Source organism: Ochotona princeps, chromosome 4 (assembly GCF_030435755.1).
Source record: "Ochotona princeps isolate mOchPri1 chromosome 4, mOchPri1.hap1, whole genome shotgun sequence".
Lineage (NCBI taxonomy): Eukaryota > Metazoa > Chordata > Mammalia > Lagomorpha > Ochotonidae > Ochotona > Ochotona princeps.
In genome coordinates, this window is record NC_080835.1 from 8,247,672 (window position 1) to 8,266,918 (window position 19,247).

General features: G+C 43.6%; 1 pseudogene; it reads left to right on the forward strand.

Moving 5' to 3' along the window:
- Positions 1-2,172: 2,172 nt before the first annotated feature.
- On the forward strand, positions 2,173-10,900 carry LOC101525709 (CCHC-type zinc finger nucleic acid binding protein-like; annotated as a pseudogene).
- The last annotated feature ends 8,347 nt before the right edge of the window (positions 10,901-19,247 follow it).

The following is a 19,247-nucleotide window of genomic DNA, read 5'->3' on the forward strand; positions in this document are numbered from 1 at the left end:
TTGATACAAAGAAAATAGATTTCTTCTATTTCTCAGCTCAAGGATTATGAAGGTCCTGGGTATTAATCCTTTATCATTTTAATACCATGTCATTATTTTCTCCCAATCTAGCATTTGCATCTTCAGTTTGTTGAATGTTCTTTGCAATGCAGAAGCTGTTAGCTGGACGTGATCCCATTTATCTGCTTTTTCCTTTATTGCCTGCAAATCTTGCATCTGTTCCAGGAAGCCTTTGCCTAAGTGAGTGTCTTGCAGAGTTGCCCTAAAGTTTTGCTTAACCATATCATGTCATAGATGCTTTCACATTGTTAGCTAATTTTTGTGCTAGGTGTGTTTTGGGGTCTTGCTTTTTACTTCTACAGCACAAATGAAAACACATAATTCAGATTATTTATTTATTTATTTGAAAGCCATAGTAGCAAATCGAATAAAGAGAAAGGAGAAACAGATCTTCCATATAGGCCCTGGTCTCCCAAGGGTTAACTTCACAGCTTAGCTTGTTTCTCAAAGGGTAACAGGGTGGGCAATCTTGGCCTGATACATCTAGTACCTGGCTTAACCACAAGTTCCTACTTCCTATTTGTCAAGTTATGTCCCTGAGGGATTGGATAAACACTGGGAGGAGCTCGAGGGATTTAGGGTGGCCACTTGAGGATTGGATAAACACTGGGGGGAACTCAAGGGATTTAGGGTGGCCACTTAAGGATTGGTTAAACACTGGGAGGAACTCAAGGGATTTAGGGTGGCCACTTAAGAATTGGTTAAACACTGGGAGGAACTCAAGGGATTTAGGGTGGCCACTTGACGATTGGTTAAACACTGGGAGGAGCTAGGCAGAGTATAAAAGGCAGCCTGGAGTTTCAATAAAAGATCATTCGCATTCGGCATTCTCCTTACAAGAATGGTCCACTGCGTGTTATCTTTTTTGTAAACCTAGTCCCTCCGCTCGGTTCGGGGTACATGGCGACGCGGGCATTGCCAACACTTCCATTCACTGTTTACTTCAAAAAAGCTCTCTCAAAAGGCACACTGATCCAGGACAAAGCCAAAATGGTTGAAGTCCAACCAGGACTCACATGTATGTGGCACTTGAATCCATGGGCTCCATGGACTCCCAGTACATTACCAGGGAGATGGATTGAAAGTGGCACAGGCAGGATTCAAGCTGTGTACTGCAGTGTAGGATGCAGTTGTTCTAGGAAGAAACTGACTATGCCCCACCTGAGTAATATCATTTTGCTACATTTCTGATTTCTTGAATACAACCCTGTGCACAACATCTCCTGAGCTCAACTGTCTTGTTTTATTCAAACTTGGACCTGTTACAAACACCTCCTCCCCACCACTCTGCCCGGGCATCACTCCTTCATTCATTGATTCCACAAATCTGAGTGCTATGGGCAGCATATATAAATAATGTACATCTTTCATGCAGAATCACGTAAAATTCTTCCAGGACTGACATCATTTCCCAGAGGGTAATGTCCTCCAGATTCCTCCAGTTTTCATAAGTAATAGTGTTTCTTACTTTCTAAGTCTTAATTGCATTCTATTGTACATATATTTCAGAAGACGCCCAGAGCTAGCTATGGGTGTCAAAGTTGGCTGAGGTCACTCAAGGATTTTTGCTATCCTTGACTGCTTCCCAGACCACAAGCTGGGAGCAGGAAGGGAAATGGAGCATCCAGGATGTGAACTGACACCTACATGTGATCCTGGAAGATACAGCGTGAGAAATGTAGCTACTAAGGTACTGTATAAAACCCAAGAGGTAAACTGTGAAGCTGAGAGTGTCACTCAGTAGAAAACCAATAGCAACATTTTTAAAAGAGGGAAAGGGATTGTGATAGAAACAGATATCCACAAATGGCCCAAATATCTAACGTTGGCCAAGGTCTCCCATGTGGGTAGCAAGGACACAAGTGCCAGAATCATCATCCACGACTTTACCAAGTTCATTAGCAGAAAGTTGGATCAGAAGTGGCACAGCCATGACTCCAACCTGTGTTCTGTTGCAAGATGCCCAAATCCCAAGTGTGGCGGCTGAATCAGGGACACCACAGTATTGGTAACCAATGAGAAACTTTTAATTGCTTTTCACCTTAACCATCATTTGCATTCATTACCCCATGGGTGACAATCTTTGAAATAACATAGAATGATCTTTGTATGATGCCTGAACCTCAGGCAGCCATGAGGACCAGGTTGTGGACTCTCTGCAGATACTTACTACCAACACAAAAAGACAAAATCACCACTGACTCAAGACCAAAAGCCGTAGGACAACAAGACCAGCAGAAGAGTGCAAGGTAAGGAATTTATTAAAACAAGATCTTGAAGCCTGTACATTTCCACTGAAGTTCACAGTAGACTTGAAAGCAAGAATAAAGTAAGGTCAAATATTTCACAAGTTTTCTTCAGAACAGTATCTCACTATGTCATTCTGAAATAGAAAAAAACATGAAGGACAGGAAGATCAGTCATGACAGTCATGGAGATAACAGGCTAACATCATCAAGATGAATTTGACAAACAAAGGTACTCTAATGGCCTGAAGAAAAACAAATACAGAAGAGAATGTGTAATCAGGGCAGAGCTGCAATTCTAACAGACCATGCACACATTAGAAAGCAGATTTCCCCAAATCAAATAATTCAGATGACCCAGTAGTGTGGCTCTCATCACTTTGAGCAGGAAACAGAAAAAATGGATTCACCCATGCAGTGTTTCTCATTCTGTGTCCCAGTTGAGAGGATTTCTTCCTCTTTCCATAGGGACTCTCAGCCCTGAGACTTCTGCGTCTGTGGGCATTTGCTGCTGGCCCTTGTGACTCAGCTCACAGGTGGACAGCCTGAGGACCCCTCAGAAGAAACAGTTTTCTTGTAAATACAAAGCAATAAGGGTCCCAGTTTTGTCCCAAATATGGAAGTTGATACAGTCAGGTTCATAGCACACAGGCTGTTGGGAGGATAGGGAGGAGAGTAGGAAGGACAAAGGGCAAACGGGGATTTCAGAAATGAGGAGTGAATTCCTGGTTCTACACAAGTTTGCAGGGAACCCACCAGTTCCTGCATTCCCTCACACCTATCCCCATGTTCCACACTCCCTGAGAGACTCCACCTTGGCTGTGAACACCGGAGGAGTGGACTTGACCTCAGGGAAACGCTCAGGTCACTAGCCAGACAGCAGCACATAGGACTTCAATAGCCCTGCCTGATTCTTCCCAGGCCTCCTTCTCAGGACACCTTAAGTCACATGGAATCCAGGCAGGGGAGCTGACATGGAACTTCCTTGCTAAGTGCACCTGAGCATAATGGGACAGGAGCAGAGATCACATTCTCCCCATGTGATAGATGTCCAATCAGGATGTACTCATAACTATATGAGTTCTCCATACATAAGGATCAAAATTCTAATCAGAATTGCTGATCAGAATGCTTTGAGTGTAAAAGAGAAAAAATAAACAGTAAGATAAACATGGAGTATCTTGTCCAAAAGGATTTCTTATCTGTGCATTTCTTCACTTCCAATGCAGCGTCAACAGCTTCCCGAGGAGCACCAAATTTGGCAAGATGGAACTCAAATGAATACGGATAATCCAGTAGGTAGTCTTGCAATTCAGAAACAAGGTGTGGACAGACCTCAGAATTGGCTAGAATATGAGTGAAATACAACATGTGTAAGAGACGCCAATGTTTCCCATGGCTTCCTGATGCTGCACTAGACAGGAACAATGGGCTTAATACACCCATCCCAAAACTGTCTTGAAGACAATGCAGGACCTTCCAGGTTCATTCGCATTAAGGTCACACCACAAGGAACATAATTAGTACTTGAAAAATAAAGCCATTTTCTCATCAGCCATCTGTTCACTACTCTATGTTTTCATCATATATTTACTACTTTCCCAAGCTTCTCTGAATTCAGGAAGTTCTCTATCCTAGATCTTGATAAAACAGCAAATTTTATCTATCAGTTGATTAATAACCTATTCAGTCCTGACTGCTACAGGTGAGAATTATAAGGCTAACCCAATGTTGAAGTGAATGGTTCAGTCAGATGCAGAAAGTAACCCAAGGAGTGTGTGTGAATCTAGAGAAGCTCAGTGGAAACTGTCCAGATGTTCACAAGTGATGTTTTGAAACTGAAGTGAAGGACTTGGGATTGTGCTGTGCCATGCAAATGGAAATAAAAACCCACGTCTCCTGAAAAAGACAACCAACTGTCATACAGTTGAGAAGCTAGCACAATAACTTATCATTTGCTCTTCATCCTGTGGTGATGGCCTGGCTTCCAGGGAGGCTGGGAGAGAGGACTTGGGATCATTGCTGACCCCACTGGGAACTGCAGGGAGACCTTCAGGAACTGCTCCTCCACATCAGGATTCCAAATTCCACCAAGGGTTTTGAAACCACTGAGACAGAGCTCGAATTCACATTCAGGCTTCAAATCACATTGCACTGCATAGAAACACAGACTGCTGTCACAGAATGAGACAAAGGGCCAGAGCCATCAGCAGGAGAGACAGCCTCATGGTGGCTTGTTTGCTTTGTACTCTCAGCTTTAGAGAATGCGAGGGGTTTGTTCCCTGCAGGAACTGGGAGCCACAGGAGCCCAGATTTGTTTGTACCTAAGGAGGCTCTCTGGTCCTGACCTCAGAGATATACATGTGGCAGGTCCCAATGTCTGGCTCCTAGTCCTACCTCCAGAAAGCTGATGCTTCTATCATTGGCAAAGCCTGCCTCCTCCCAGCCTGTAGGGCCAAGACACAGAGAAACAACCCTGAGGGGCTCTGCCCTAGGAAAGCAATCAATAACCTCTATAGTGAATCCTGAAGCCTCATGATGGGTACACGTTTGAGGACTCTTGTTTGTTTCTTGTGTCAGTGCAGTGGCACAGACGCAGATTCAAATAAGGGAGACAGAACAAGGAGCAGGTGAAACCAGGGTGCCTGCCTTTGGTGATAGAAGGACAGGTGCATAAAGGCTCGCTCTGACTCTTTCATTCTGACTGGCAGTCAAGCATGCATGCTTTAGATGTGTTTTAATCAAGTCTGATCAAATCTCAACCTTCTCCCAACACAAGCTTCTCCCTCAGTCCCTTTCACAACCACTTTAAAACAATGCTGAATACATTCCACCTTGGAGTCTCTCTGTGATATTAAAAACAACTTGGTCACCTGTTCTCTTCATGATGCATTCCATAAGTGGAGGCTAGATTTGCCTACGTAAGAACTACAATCCTAACGTTATAATTGTCTACATAGACCTGTTTCTATTTTATGTATGCTAAGACAATTTTCTGTTTCAATGGCTTCCCATATATCATATGGTAAATAATGACCCTCATGATTACCCTAGAAGTGCCTGGTGTGCCAGGAGCAGGGGAGCAGCACACATGTTGAGAGTCCATCTGTTGTTTGCTGCATACGGGGAACAATGTGGTTGAAAAGCCTGAGGGTAGCATGGGTGCTCACTGCTCCCTGACATCTCGAGGCTAACTCTCCATCTAAAACTAGACCTTGCTGCCAGGGCCAGTCTCATTCCTGATGGACAGCAAAGGCACCTTCTGCTAGAGCACTACACAGCCCACCTGCCATTCCACCTTGGACTTGTCATGCTCTGTGTCACAAGACAGAATCATCTACCATCAGAAGTTACCCGCCTACGTGGACATATACTAGGGAGAAGTTACAGCCCTATGAAGTATCTTCCAGTCTTGGTTGTACAATCAAATTACAAGGGGTGTTTAGAAAATAGATTCCCCATTCCCTTCTCCCTGATTATCCGTCCAACAGAGTCCAAGGCCAGAGGCTCGTATTTGTAAACTTCTTAGAATGCTTGTGTTGGGCAGGAGCACTGAGTATCAACCACAAGGATCTCTGGTCAAGAGCGGGTCTTCATGGGCTGTGTCTCAGTGATTTGTTGGCAGTACTTGGAGGGTCCCAGTGGAGAGCAACAGTGCTTCTCACTTGTACTACACAGAACGGTGGAGAGACCTTGAGGCAACCTTTTCCTTTACCCCTAAGGAGCAGGAATAGAGTCTGAGGTCCACTGGCTTTAAATCCACGTTTCTGGACTCTCGGTCCTTGCAAGTATTGCTGAGTTTGTGTGTCCTAGTCTTTTCATCTGTAAAGATCCAAGAGCAGTGCCTGTATTGTAGTGTTGATACATGACTGAATGGTGTGGTGCCTCTGTGTGTGTGTGTGTGTGTGTGTGTGTGTGTTGTATCCCCAGATCTGGCCCCTGCTAATCTCTCAGTGAATATATTGATCTTAACTATTCCTCTCTGTCACACATATCATGATTTGCCAGTACTTGCCCAGTTGACAGTCAGCCACACCCAGGACATTCCTGCTTTGGAGAATGATCAAGAACGCTCTCTCTGAAACAAATGGGACAACAGCCAGCTTCAAGACTCAAAGTCTACCAACTCATAGATGGGGATTTAAGCAGTCAAACCTTTCCTGCAGCTGAATGGGCTGCGAGGATCTGTATATTCTCCGGATCTGTGTAGCAGAGCCTGTCCGGGTCAGGCCTGGTCATCACTGACTTTTCCCAGGCAGGTTGGCATCTCTCTGAGAGTGCTGCTTCATGTGCATGGGGGTTTCAAAAGGTTTGCGAGAAAATAGTGTTTAAATGGTCAGTCTTCGGGCTGGAATAGTGGTGCCAAACATTAAGGCACAACTTGCAGTGCTGGCATCTCAAATGGCGCCAGTCATGTCCTAGGTTGTTACAGGGTACACTGCACAGAATATCACCAAACGTAATTTAACATTTGTGAAGTCTTCAATAGCCAGCCAGCAGCTACCCCTTCCAGAAAAAGTCCGAAGAAGACAGCACTGGGTTGTCATTGTCATGGATTTTTAAAGAAAAAAAAAAACACATCCAGATGACATTTATACAGGCAAGCAAGCAAGCATGCCGAGTTAACAGCAGCAACAACAGGCAGGTTATAGCCAAGTTTCTGTCATGTATAGTACAGCTTGCAGGATTTCTAATTATAACTGCTGAAACTAGATTTTGGTTATAGGAATCACATCTTGTTTGTGTTGATCAAAACTCACAACTATGACTACCACCCTGAAAACTAAGTCAGTAACCCGAATTCAATTTGTAACTTTCCACCCTTCGGGCAACAAGCTGACCCATTTGTGATCCAGCTCCCACCTAATGTGCCAGTGGCAGAAATGGAAGATGAGCCAAGTGCTTTTTCCCCTGCATCCACATTGGGAATCTGAATGAAATTCCAGGTTCTGGATTCATCCTAGTCCAGCTCAGCCCTTGGGGAGAGAAAGAGCAGATGGGAGATTTCTCTGTTTCTGTGTCCCTTTCTCCCCTCTCTGTAACTCTGTCTTTCAATTAAATCCTCTTTTTCAAAACTGAAATGTAAGTCTAGTTTGCTGTAAATCCATGCACAAGTTTTTCATGACCTTTTTCAACCCACACACAGCTGCCTGGGTTTGAAACTTCTTTTTTTGGCAGCAGAATAATCTTTTTTTTTTTTTAAGATTTATTTTTATTGGAAAGTCAGATATATGGAGAGGAACAGAGATAAGGAGGAAGATCTATCTGATTATTCACTCCCCAAGTGACCACAACAGCTGGAGCCAAGAGCTTCTTCCGATTCACGCTGGTGGGTGCAGGGTCCCAAGGCTTTGGGCCGTCCTCGGCTGCTTTCCCAGGCCACAACCAAGGAATTGGATGGAAAGTGGGGCTGCTGGGATATGAACCAGCGCCCATGCAAGGTGAGTGCTTTAGCTGCTAGGCTACTGTACTGGGCCCACAATATTAACTTTTTATTACATTTTCCACAATGCTTTTGTGTTAAATGCTCTTTGAAGAAGCCTCGTATCTACACCTGGGCAGATTATACTTTTTGTGGCCACCTCACTCCTTTCCTAGTGGGATTAAAATCCTCTCATGTACACAGCATTTCTCTCTGGAGCCACAGCATGTATATTCCATGTAGGGACCCTGCCAACCTCATGCACCGTCTTCTGCTGCAGTCCTTGAGCCTGCACAACACAGGCATAAGCAGTTACTTGAGAGGCAGCCCTGTGCAGTGTTGGCCCGTGATGGCAGAGGCAGAGTTCCATAGTTCTCAGTCTCACTGCCCACGGCCTCTCATGTTTAGGCTAACATTGTGTGCATTAAATGGAAGCCCATTGTGCCGAGTTTCAGGCAATGGGTTTTCCTCCCTGCTTGCCACCATCACACAGGTGACCTGCTCTGAGTCTCTGAAGCATCAGGTTCTGACATTGGGTTGTGCAAACAGTTGTCTTGCCGTCACATGCTTCCCGTGGCCCACCATTTATGGAAACAGAGAACAGGGGAGGGAACGTAGAGGAAAAAATTCTGCTCTTTCCCCTTCCTAGATCTGGTGCATGAATACTGGGCAGAAGGGGCAGACAAGGCTGTGGAAGGAAGAAGAGCAGAGAGCCACCTGTGCAGGCAGAAAGGCACCATTCTGCTGTGCTTCCAACACATGCATGGGCTTTAGGTGAATGTCACATCTTGGGGAAGTAGAAATGATACCTGAATCAAACTACTTCTCAAGGACTAAGGAACTAGGGTGAATGTTGCCAGGAATGGAAGTTGTAGTAACTCTCACTTCACTTCTATTTCTTGCTGAGAATGGGATAATAGACATGAATGATACCTGCCTATGTGAGCTAACAGTTTCCAAACTAATTTGTGATATACACACTAAAATATTAAAATAGAAAGTAGGGGCCAGCATTGTAGCACAGTTGATTAAGCCACACTGAGCTACCACAGCATCCTCTGTCTAAATGCTAATTGGTGTTCCACTTGCTTGTTTTCTCCTCCAGCTCTCTATAATGCACCTGGGAAACCTGTGGAAGATAGTCCAAGTACTTGGGTCGCTGTATCCACATGGGAGACCAGGATGGAGTTCTAGGTCCCTGGCTTTGGCCCACTCCTGCCTTTGCCATTCCCATTGTTAGGCATATGCCTTAGGAATGATGATTTCTCTGTCTCGACATAGCTCTTTCTGTCACTCTGCCTTTCAAATAAATAAATGAATATTCAAAAATAGAAAGCAGAGACCAAGTGACATCTCCCTTTTTGCTTCTTGTGGACACCTAGCTAAGCTGCCATGCCCATGGGGCTTGACCACGTGGCAGATTTCAGGCCAGTGGAAAGTGTGGGAGCTGACAACCTTCACCTCCCCATGTGGCTATAAACCTCCTCCCTGACTGCCACCATGTGGAGAGGCACAGTAAAGACCTAGGTCCTAAGACATGAGTAAAACTCAAGATCCTAGTTGTTGCCCTGGCTGCTCCACTTACCATCCTGCTCCCTGCTGTGACCTTGAAAAGCAGTAGAGTATGGCTCAATGCCTTGAGATCCTGCACATATGTGGGAGAGTCAGAAAAAGCTCTGGCTCCTGGCTCCTGGCTTTTGATCAGCTCAGCTCCAGCTATTGTGGCCATTTAGTAAGCGAAACTTGACTTTGTTTCAATGCTGTCATTGCTTCTGTATTGTGCTTCTCAAATTTCTTGACACCTAGAATCTGCTTTTTGCTGTTTTAACAAGTTTTACATATAGAAATAAATATAAAATACATATTTTCTCCTTTTTTCCTCCAGCTTTATTGGAATAGTTTAACATTGCATTTCTATTTTCCAGGACTTCAGTTGCTTTTTTCTATATGACTTTTAAAACTTGATTACAACAAATTAAATCCAGTTAATTCTCTAAGTGATGTAGTATACAAAAATAATGTCTTGATTTCTGTTACTTCTGCATTTCTCTGCAACTTTGGCAACATCTTGCCAAGTTATGCTAACCTGAGTATCAATGTTTACTCTAGGCTTTAGGATTAGTCTTTGCAAATATATAATCTACACCCATGCCATCACTTGCTCCATGTCCAGCATCAACCCTGCGATGCACTTGTTTGTTTAGGCTTTTATCTTGATTTCTCTTGCATAGTCACCAGCATGCATTTTTGTCTTTATTTTATTTACTCCCACTCAACTGTGTGTTCTATGCGGGACTGATACAGATGTTACTCGATGTTATTTAATACTTACTGAGGTCAGACAATCCAAGGCCATCATCGTTTTTAAAATTAATGTTATTTATGGAAATTCATAGACACTTCCAGAATTGGTTTTACCTCCCACGTGGCAAGCCCAGCATGGGTGTACTGGTCGGGCTACACTCTTCTCATTCATCAATCCCTATCACCAGTGGCCTATAAAGTGGGTTCCTTAGCAAAGCAATGTACACAACACCACTACAAAACTAAACATAAACTTCTTTTGTAGTTGAATGCAGACAATAGTTTTCGTCTTCCCTCTTTTTGCATCACAAGTAATGCTCACTGGGCCAGGAGGAACCTTTGACCTATGAAGAGGATTCAGAGAAAATGATACACCACCAACGCGAAGCCGCGGCAGAGGTGGTTTTTCCTCAGATAGAGACATCTCTAACCGCTGTGGTGAATCCGGACATCTTGCCAAGGATTGTGCTCTTCAGGAGGATGCCTGCTATAACTGTGGTAGAGGTGGCCACGTCACCAAGGACTGCAAAGGGCCCAAGAGAGAGCAGGAGCAGTGCTGCTGCAACTGCTACAACACTTGGCTCGTCACTGTGGCCATGCTGATGAGCACCAGTGCTCTTCGTGTGGAGAATCACACCAAGGTGAAGCGCTATAGGTGTGGTGAAACTGGTCCCGTAGCCATCAGCTGCAGCAAGACCAGTGAAGTCAACCGCTCCTGCTGGGGTGAATTGGCCACCTTGCACAGGAATGCACCATTGAGGCCACAGCCCAATTATTTTTCTTTGTTGTTCTTTTTTTGTTTCTCATTGATGGTTCCATTGTTTTCTCTGAAAAAGCTTTCTATAATTTTAAATTGTTTATCCAGTAGTCTCTCGAAGTCTTCATAAGCTAATTCAGAGATTGATATAGTTGGATTTTAGTGGGTTTTTTTAATCCTTTATAGGGGAAGCATTGGCTTATTTGTTCATGGTGTTGTGACTCTTTTTTGCCCTTGACCATTGCATTTAAAATAGACACTGTGTAATCTCTATTAGTAAGGTTAGCATGCTGAGAATCAGCCACTGTATACAGCAAGTGTCTATACTCAGGAGTAATAGTAGAATTTTCATTTTACTTTAATTTTATTATATGTAATTTATTTTTTCTCCTTACATTTTTTTTCTCTGTGTCATACTTTGGTATATAGGAATGTCAACCTTGCTACAGTGACATGAATGACACACTATTGGAATAATTTGGGAAAAATAATAGAGGGAGAAATAGGAAGGTAAAAGGGATAGGGTAGAACTTCTACATCTGTGTCATGAAAAATGTGAAATATTCTCATTTTATACATATTAACAATGAAAATAATGCAAAGTTAAAAATGTGAAGTAGAAGTAGATTTCAGTGGTCTTTCGTGGTAGTAGTGACTACTTCAGGTTTGTTTTAATATTTCTATTAATCACATAGAAATATTGTCTAACCCAAAGGACAATATCATACATTCTCTCTGATACAAGACAACCTTCATGAAATAAACAAGATCAATAGTTACATAGGTAAACATATATGTACATGTCTTCATATAGAAGAACCATGTAATGGAGACTAGCATGCCAAGAAGTGAAGATACTTTGCAGTATGCATCTCTACTCCTGAATAAAAGATGGACCCCAATAAAACTTAAATACTTCTTCACAATAGGATGTTGCACTTTCAATCATAGTCTATGCCTACAATGCCATGATACACTTAAATAGCAGAATGATGGACATGAGATTTTTATTGAAGTATTGGAACACTACAGGGAACAACAGTGGTGGGGAACCATGAGGGTGGATGGAGAAATTCCTAAGCCTGTGGAACTGTGTTATGAAAAATAAAAATTGAAAAAAAGGAAGAAAAGAACTTATTAAAATATTAAAGTAAAATAAAAACACCTAAGCTGACATTTAGATAGCATCTAATTGGTGGCAGAATTATTTAAGAAAGATTTCTTTTTATTTGAAATGCAGAATTAGAGATAAAGAATGAGAGGCAGAGTAATCTTCCACTGGCTTATCCTCTCTCCAAGCACCCCCACATAGAGATTGGAGTGATCTGAAGTTAGGAGCTGTGAACGTCCCCTAGGTTTCCCACATGAACTTAGGGGCTTGGACCATCCTCCATTGATCCTCCAGGCCATTATCAGGGAGCTGCATTGGAAACTGAGTAGACAGGACACAGCTTAGTGCTGATACAGATGCTGGCACTGAAAGTGTAGACTTCGCCTCATACGACATGGTGTAGCCCCAACACAACCTTTTTAAGATGGACAAATGTGCTTGCTGCACAGCATTTGTCACAAGAAAGAAGGAAACTCTGAAGATGCCTCTGATGCAGCGGAAATGGGGCAGTCCATAGGGACTAGAGCAGGAATAATAAAATTCTAGGTAGGCATATTGCTTTTCATTTCTTTGTCAAAGTTCTCCACTTGGTTCTAGAATGAACAATGCCACCCAAGGTGAACTGTGTGAAAACACACACTTAACTGCACACTCTTCCAATCTCTGCCCACCCCTGGGTCACTTTGTTCTTGGAAAATTATGCTCCAGCTAAATGATGGAAGGATACGTGTCAGGACAAATGCAGACAGTTAGTAGAATGTTCATGGTATGTAAACACCGACTGATCTGTCAGACTTTTTTCCTCCAAAAAAAAGAAAGCCAGTGGATGACCCAGTGGCATACCAGGTAAGTCCAAAAATCTGTGGCACTAGCATCCTTCCGGGGGTGGGGGTGGTTCCATAGGAGTAAAAGTAGTGAGACTGGGTGAATGGTGTTTAACCAACCTTTTGGGAATGCATAAGGGCTGTCTTCATACTGTGGGAAAACACAAACACTTCCTCTTCCCCAAATAAGAACAGGGTCTGGCCCTTGCCATTGTCCAGTCAAAACATTTTTCCAAAGACACTGGGTTTTTTCTCTGAACGTGAGTTCCAATGACAATCTGCTGCAGAGTTACCCTCAATATTTAAAAAGTTAAGGGTAATGGCCAAATGGGCCCGACTGGAATCCATCATGCTAAGAGAAATGAACCAATCCCAAAAGGTTAAATACCACATGTTCGCCTTAATTTGAGATGAAAAGATGACAACTTGGAAGATAGTACCTGTATATTGTAATATTAGTGCAATCTCTAACAACCCGTATCCAATGCAATAAGATAATGCGATATAATCTATAAACCAACAATTAATGTCAGAATACTTAAGATCTACATCGAAAAACTGTAAAACAGACTATACCCTCAGTATGCTATGTTAACCTGTAATGGGGGGGAGTGCAGGGAAATCTTTCAGGACCATAAAAAGAGTGAGAAAAAAGTACAATTTAGCCTATCAAGGTCAAATCTGGTAATTCATAGACAACAGACTCAAAGCGGCACTAAACAATAGTAAAACTACTATACCAATGCATGAGGGGGGAATCGGGTGCGATCCTGACAACCTCTTAACAGGAGGTCATGTGCGTGGAGCAGGGGGACACTCCAGAGTGGAGCAGGTGGTAAGGAGGAAGCTTGGATCCCAACCATGAAGACTCCCAGACCTTCACCGCAAACTATTAATACGAGCAACAAGGAATATATCCCAACTGCCAAGGAGGCCACAGGGAATTGAATGCCCTCAGAGGCCGAGTACTCTGAGGTCCCCTACCCCCAACCGGAGCTTCCGCAGGGGATGGAAGAAGTCCAAACACTACCGTACAGAAACCAACGTCATCGGAAAGACAACCAGGAGCCCTGAGCAGTCCGCAGACACAGAAGAACAATAAATGTCCTTCGGGACCAGGGAGGAGAGCTTTCTCTGGTCCGAGCCTGGCTCCACCTCTGGACCCCCGCCCTCCCTCGCAATGACCATCAGGATCGCTTCGAAAACCCCTCACAGCAAACAAACAATCATACAAACTAAAAAAAAAAAAAAAAAACCTAAAATAAATAGACGAACAACAGAAAGTAGAGCTTGAAATCTGACAGGAAAGAGCTGGTGTGGATTGGCTCATGCCTTGCTGGGTGGGACACAAAGATTAGTCACTCCTCACCATGGTGTTGGGGATTTTCCTGCACACACCCCCCCAAAAAAATGTTCTGCACCTTAATTGTCGACAAATATCTTGTTAGAGTTACAAGCCAGTCTAGATTATCCTAAAATCTGCCAAGAACAGCAAAATTGTACTTCAGCACAACAAATGGCTAAATACTAAAATGAAATAGACACGAGACAGCTGAATGGTACCTTATAGCCATTTTAAGGTATATAGCAGCCGGTGCTGTATATAAACTAAAATTGAAATGTCAATGAGCTAATCATAGGTTGTGGTTAGGACTTGCTTTTTTTTTTTTTTTTTTTAACATACTGGTTACTCAAAACCATGTCAATTCCAAAATGTTACAAACTGCTGTTGATGTTATATTGGGACTCTTAATTGACTGGGATGATATTCTACCAGCTCTAACTTCGGACCAAAAATGGTCTCCCCAAGAAACTGTTCAACCCATCTGGACAATAAGTAGCTGGACTCTATGCTTGGTATACGTTTGCAAGGAAAGAATCTTGATTGAATTTGAACTGTAATACTGCATCAAGGTGGAGGAATCCACCAGGGAGGGGAAGGGGCGTGGGGGGGGGGGGGGTATTCCCAGAGCCTATGAAACTGTCACATAATGCAAAATAATTAATAAAAAAAAAGTTAAGGGTAAAAAGGGCTAAATGTAATTGTTCCCTAGATGAGGAGAACTCTCCCTCTTTTTAATTTGAAAAACATGTTTTTAAGAGTGCGGTTGGCATGTTCAATAATGGATTGGCCTTGAGGGTTATAAGGAATACCAATAACATGGGCAATGGAAAACCAGGCACAAAAGGATTTGAAAGAGGAAGACGTATATGCAGGGCCATTGTCAGTTTTTAGTAGGCAAGATTGGAGAGTATTCTAAAGAACTTTTACCCTTCCTTTTCACTGGGCACTCACGCTGGAAATGTCCTGGCTATCTACAGTGGTAGCAAACTGGATTAGAACTGTTTGATTTAATAAGATCACAGACATCCTTAGCTATGGCTGCTCCCATAATTGTAGGTCCTGAGATATCACTGCCAAGTCTGATCCACTTATGTAATGGTTCTTTTCTGTGAGAACGGATGACATCTTTACAGACAGAGTTAGCATTTTCATAGGCTAATTGCCGAATGAAAGGCATAGCCAGCTGGTGTCAGGGAACACTTGGGTAGCCGCCTCCATCAGGCGATTGACAAAATCGGAGTAAGGTTCTTCTCCCTTTTGAATGATTTTGGTTAGGTCTGCCTGACTCCCTCTCTTTTGAGGGAGGAGGTGCCATGCTCTGATAGTGGCGACGTTGATCTGAGCATAAACTCCTAGGTCGTAATTTATTTGCTGAGTACCTTGACTGTATTGACCTTCTCCCATCAGCATGTCAACATTATGGTCAGGGTGGCCTGCCTCAGCATTACAGCGAGCCGTCTCTAAGCAGTTGTCTTGAAAGAGAGACAGCCACAAGATGTAATCACCTCCTTGCAAAACTGCCTTAATTGAGGACTTCCAATCATCTGGGGTCATAAAAGTATGGGAGAAGGTCTCTAACATGCTGATGGTGCACAAGGCAATTGGGTACCATAGCTATCAATGGTCTCCTTTAGTGCTTTTATGTTTGCGAAGGCAAGCAGCTGATGCACCTGTTCTCTTTGCCCGCCCTGCTCTCTAGGTTCTGGCTCATAAACCTGGAAGGCATGAGTCAAGTCATAGGGAGGAGGGTGCTGTGGGACCTCAAGTGAACATTTTTCTGACCCCACAGTTTTTGTTGATTGCTGCTCCATTAAGACCTTTTGTAATAGTTTTTCTAAGTTGATAATCTTTGTTCTAAGACCTGAGCTATTGACGCCAGCAATGGCGGGTTGTCCGAAGGTGGTGGATCTGGACTGTTGTTTTCCAATCTTAATGTGGAGAAGCTAGGATAGAGACGCCTCTTCAGTCGCGCACCTAACTCCTCATCCTCTTCAGGAGGTATTGTTTGTTCAGAATCAGAGTCCTCACCAGAAGAGGACAATATCTTAGAGAAGTTAGAATTGACAACACTTTCTTGCTGGGACTCCATTTCTTTTATTTCGTCTAAAACTTCGTGACATTCAGCTACAGATTTCTGAAGGGAGCTGCGGGAGGACAACAGACACTTTTTTATCAGCTGCCATAAGGGTCCAACTCCATTCGGGCGGGGACCGTTTTCCTGTTCCCATCTACAAAGGTCCTTTTTGTGGTGTTCCCATTGCAGGATATTAATCTTTCCCTCTAAAAACCAAGGGCTAACTTGTTGCATAAAAGACACATAATTGCTAGCAGTACTTTATTTATACTGGTACCATTATATTTTAATAATTTCTAATTCTAAGCTTGCCTCCAGATTTCCAGGGTCCCTCAGATTATCCCTCGTGCCCCAAGACAGGGAGAAGGTCTGGGGATGAAATCAACCATGCCCCTCCAGAATTCAAGGGGTCCCTCAGATTGTCCCTCGAGCTCTAGGACAGGGAGAGGGTCTAGAGATGAAATCACATATGCCCCTGCAAAATTTTTCTTAGAAATGTCCGAGTCAATTATCAACTCGCCTTATTTGCCTCGTACCCCAAACACTTCTGCCGAAGTCTTCACTGCAAGGTTCCTCAGTAGCTCCACCGTATCAGGTTTCATGTATGGGCCACCAATTTGTCCCTACCTGCAGGACACGACGCTCAAACCCTGAGGGTGGACTGGGAATGCCGGGCTGCTAGCTCCCGGGCTGCTGGCCCAAGAAACACATGGACACACTTGTTCTTCATTGAAGCAGGGAAGGAACTAATCATCCATTTGAAACAGGGGAGGAACTAATCATCTGAACAGGAACAAGAGTGGAGATTCTATTCCACTTGCTTTACACAGGATGTTCTGGCCTAATATCCTGCTTGCTGTGGCCCTACTTGCTGTGGCCCTTCTTGCCCAAGGCAGGCTTTGCAATGCAGCAGGCTGTCAGGTAGGCCAAGTCTAAGGCCCATAATTCTGTGGCTCCTAACACTTCAGAGAAAATATTTTCAGTAAGCTATTGCTCATTCAGACCTACAGTCACCCAGTGAAGCCAGGAACTCCATGTTGGCAGCACATGTGGTTACATAGTGACAGGTGGTTTACTTATATCCAAAATCAATTTTCACTAAATGTAAATTAATATTACTTAAAATATCAAGAGTATAAAATTAAAAGGAAAGCTCATAAATGAAAGGAATTTATAAAGGCATATATCATAGATTCTTTACTAAATCTTATACTCAACCATGCATTAATTACCACCACCTTCACTTAGCACTGATCCAACTGTTTTTTGTTCTTTTGTTAAAGCACGGTGAAAGGGATCAGGGCAACTCAGCCTTTCTATAAACAGATGGCCTTTACAGTAAACTTCTTTTTCTCGTTATAAACTGTTTTCTTTCCCCAGATATGAGTGCCAATACAATGTAGTTTTTATAAACCATTTTCTTTCCCTAAATATAAATGCCAATATAAGGTAGAAATCTTAAGTCATTTTTGGGGGGTTCACATTTGTCTTCCTTTAGAAGATATCCCATATATTTTCTGCTTTTCGTGGTGAGAAAACAAAATATGTCAATTCATGTGTTGTAACAGTTCAAGGTACCTGGTGAACAAACTCTTTGTACCTCCATGATTGCCACCTGTTCCAAGATATTATCAAGCCATTTCTTAAAGAAAGCATTACTCATATTAGGGCAAGCTACAGGACAGAGGTGGGCACGTAACAGAATGTTTGGGGACAATGTGGGTTCAATTGTATTATTGTATGCTTTTAGTTGTGTGTCATTGTCTTAAGTTGCTAAAGACGCTTTTACCATAACGTGATTGATCAATTTGAGGTGTTATACCAGTTACAGGAATCATTTCACATTTGCAGAAAAATAACAACACCCTCAGGAGAATTCCATGAAACAGCAGAGAGGTGATTGAGTGTGCACACAATGGGGTAAGATAGCAATGAGGTGACCAGAGACATTCTGCCGGGCCTTGCCACGCAGCCAGAAACTCCTCGTAGCCTTGCTAACCGAGGAGCAGTACTCATCACACACCCATGCCATTCGACCCACCTGCATGGCTTCCCACAGTGCAGCCTGACCTATCTCAGATCGCCCCCAGTTTCAACTCTTGCTGGTGGATGCTACAACCTAGCGCTGCTCAGTCTGTCTAATCCCTTGCTGCTGCAAAGTGGCAGGTGTGATAGTCTAGCCCAGAATGACCCAAACTCCAGCCTGGCTCTTGTATCTGCCAGTGGGGTGAGGTTGGCCCAGCTCTGTCTGGTCTTCCCCCATCCAGATTCAACCCACATATTTGCCAACAGGTGGAGCTAGCTTGCCTGGCCTGACCAATATGCAGGCCTGTACCAGATGCTCACCAGTGGTGGCTATGGCCCATCAAGGGAATTATCCAAGTTCTCCCACCAGGGCCACTGCAAGACCCAGATCTCTAGCATTCCAGTCTTTGTATGAGCTGGTGGATGTTGCAGGCTCACCCCACACCTTATTCTTGGATATGCTTGTGGATTGAGCAGCCTGAACCTTCCCAGCCTGTTCCCAATCCCAGTATCCATGAGTGTCAGAGAGTTTCATGGTTATGCTTAGCTCAACCCATCACTACCCCAGCTCTTAAGCTAACTAGCAGAATTTGTACTTCCATGGCAATGAATCCACATATTCCCCCACAGAATCTGTCCCTGCACTTGGTTCATTTGTGTGCTATTTAGTGTTATGACCCAGCTTACATTACCTGTCCCCTGTTCCAACTCTCACTGGCAGGTACCATGATCATATTCTGCCAGGCAGCCTTCAGCTCTAGCTTTAATGTGCACCAATGGGTGGTAGTTAGCTGTGAACTATGCTAACTGGTTCAGATGAGATCTCCCACATGGCCTGGCGCATGTGTCTGACCCATAAAAATCCTGCAGCTTCCACCCTCTGAACCTCTTGGTCTCAGTCCCCTTATTTACCTGCCAGTACAGTGGCTTTCTCAAGTGAAGTCCCTCAGAGGTCAGTCCTTGGCTGCAACATATGACCTCAGTGTGGTGTTCCCTGCCACACATCTCCTTTCTCCTCTTCCTGATCAATCTAAAGACTATGCATGTGGGGAGATCCCCAGTCTTGCTCTGCCTACCTG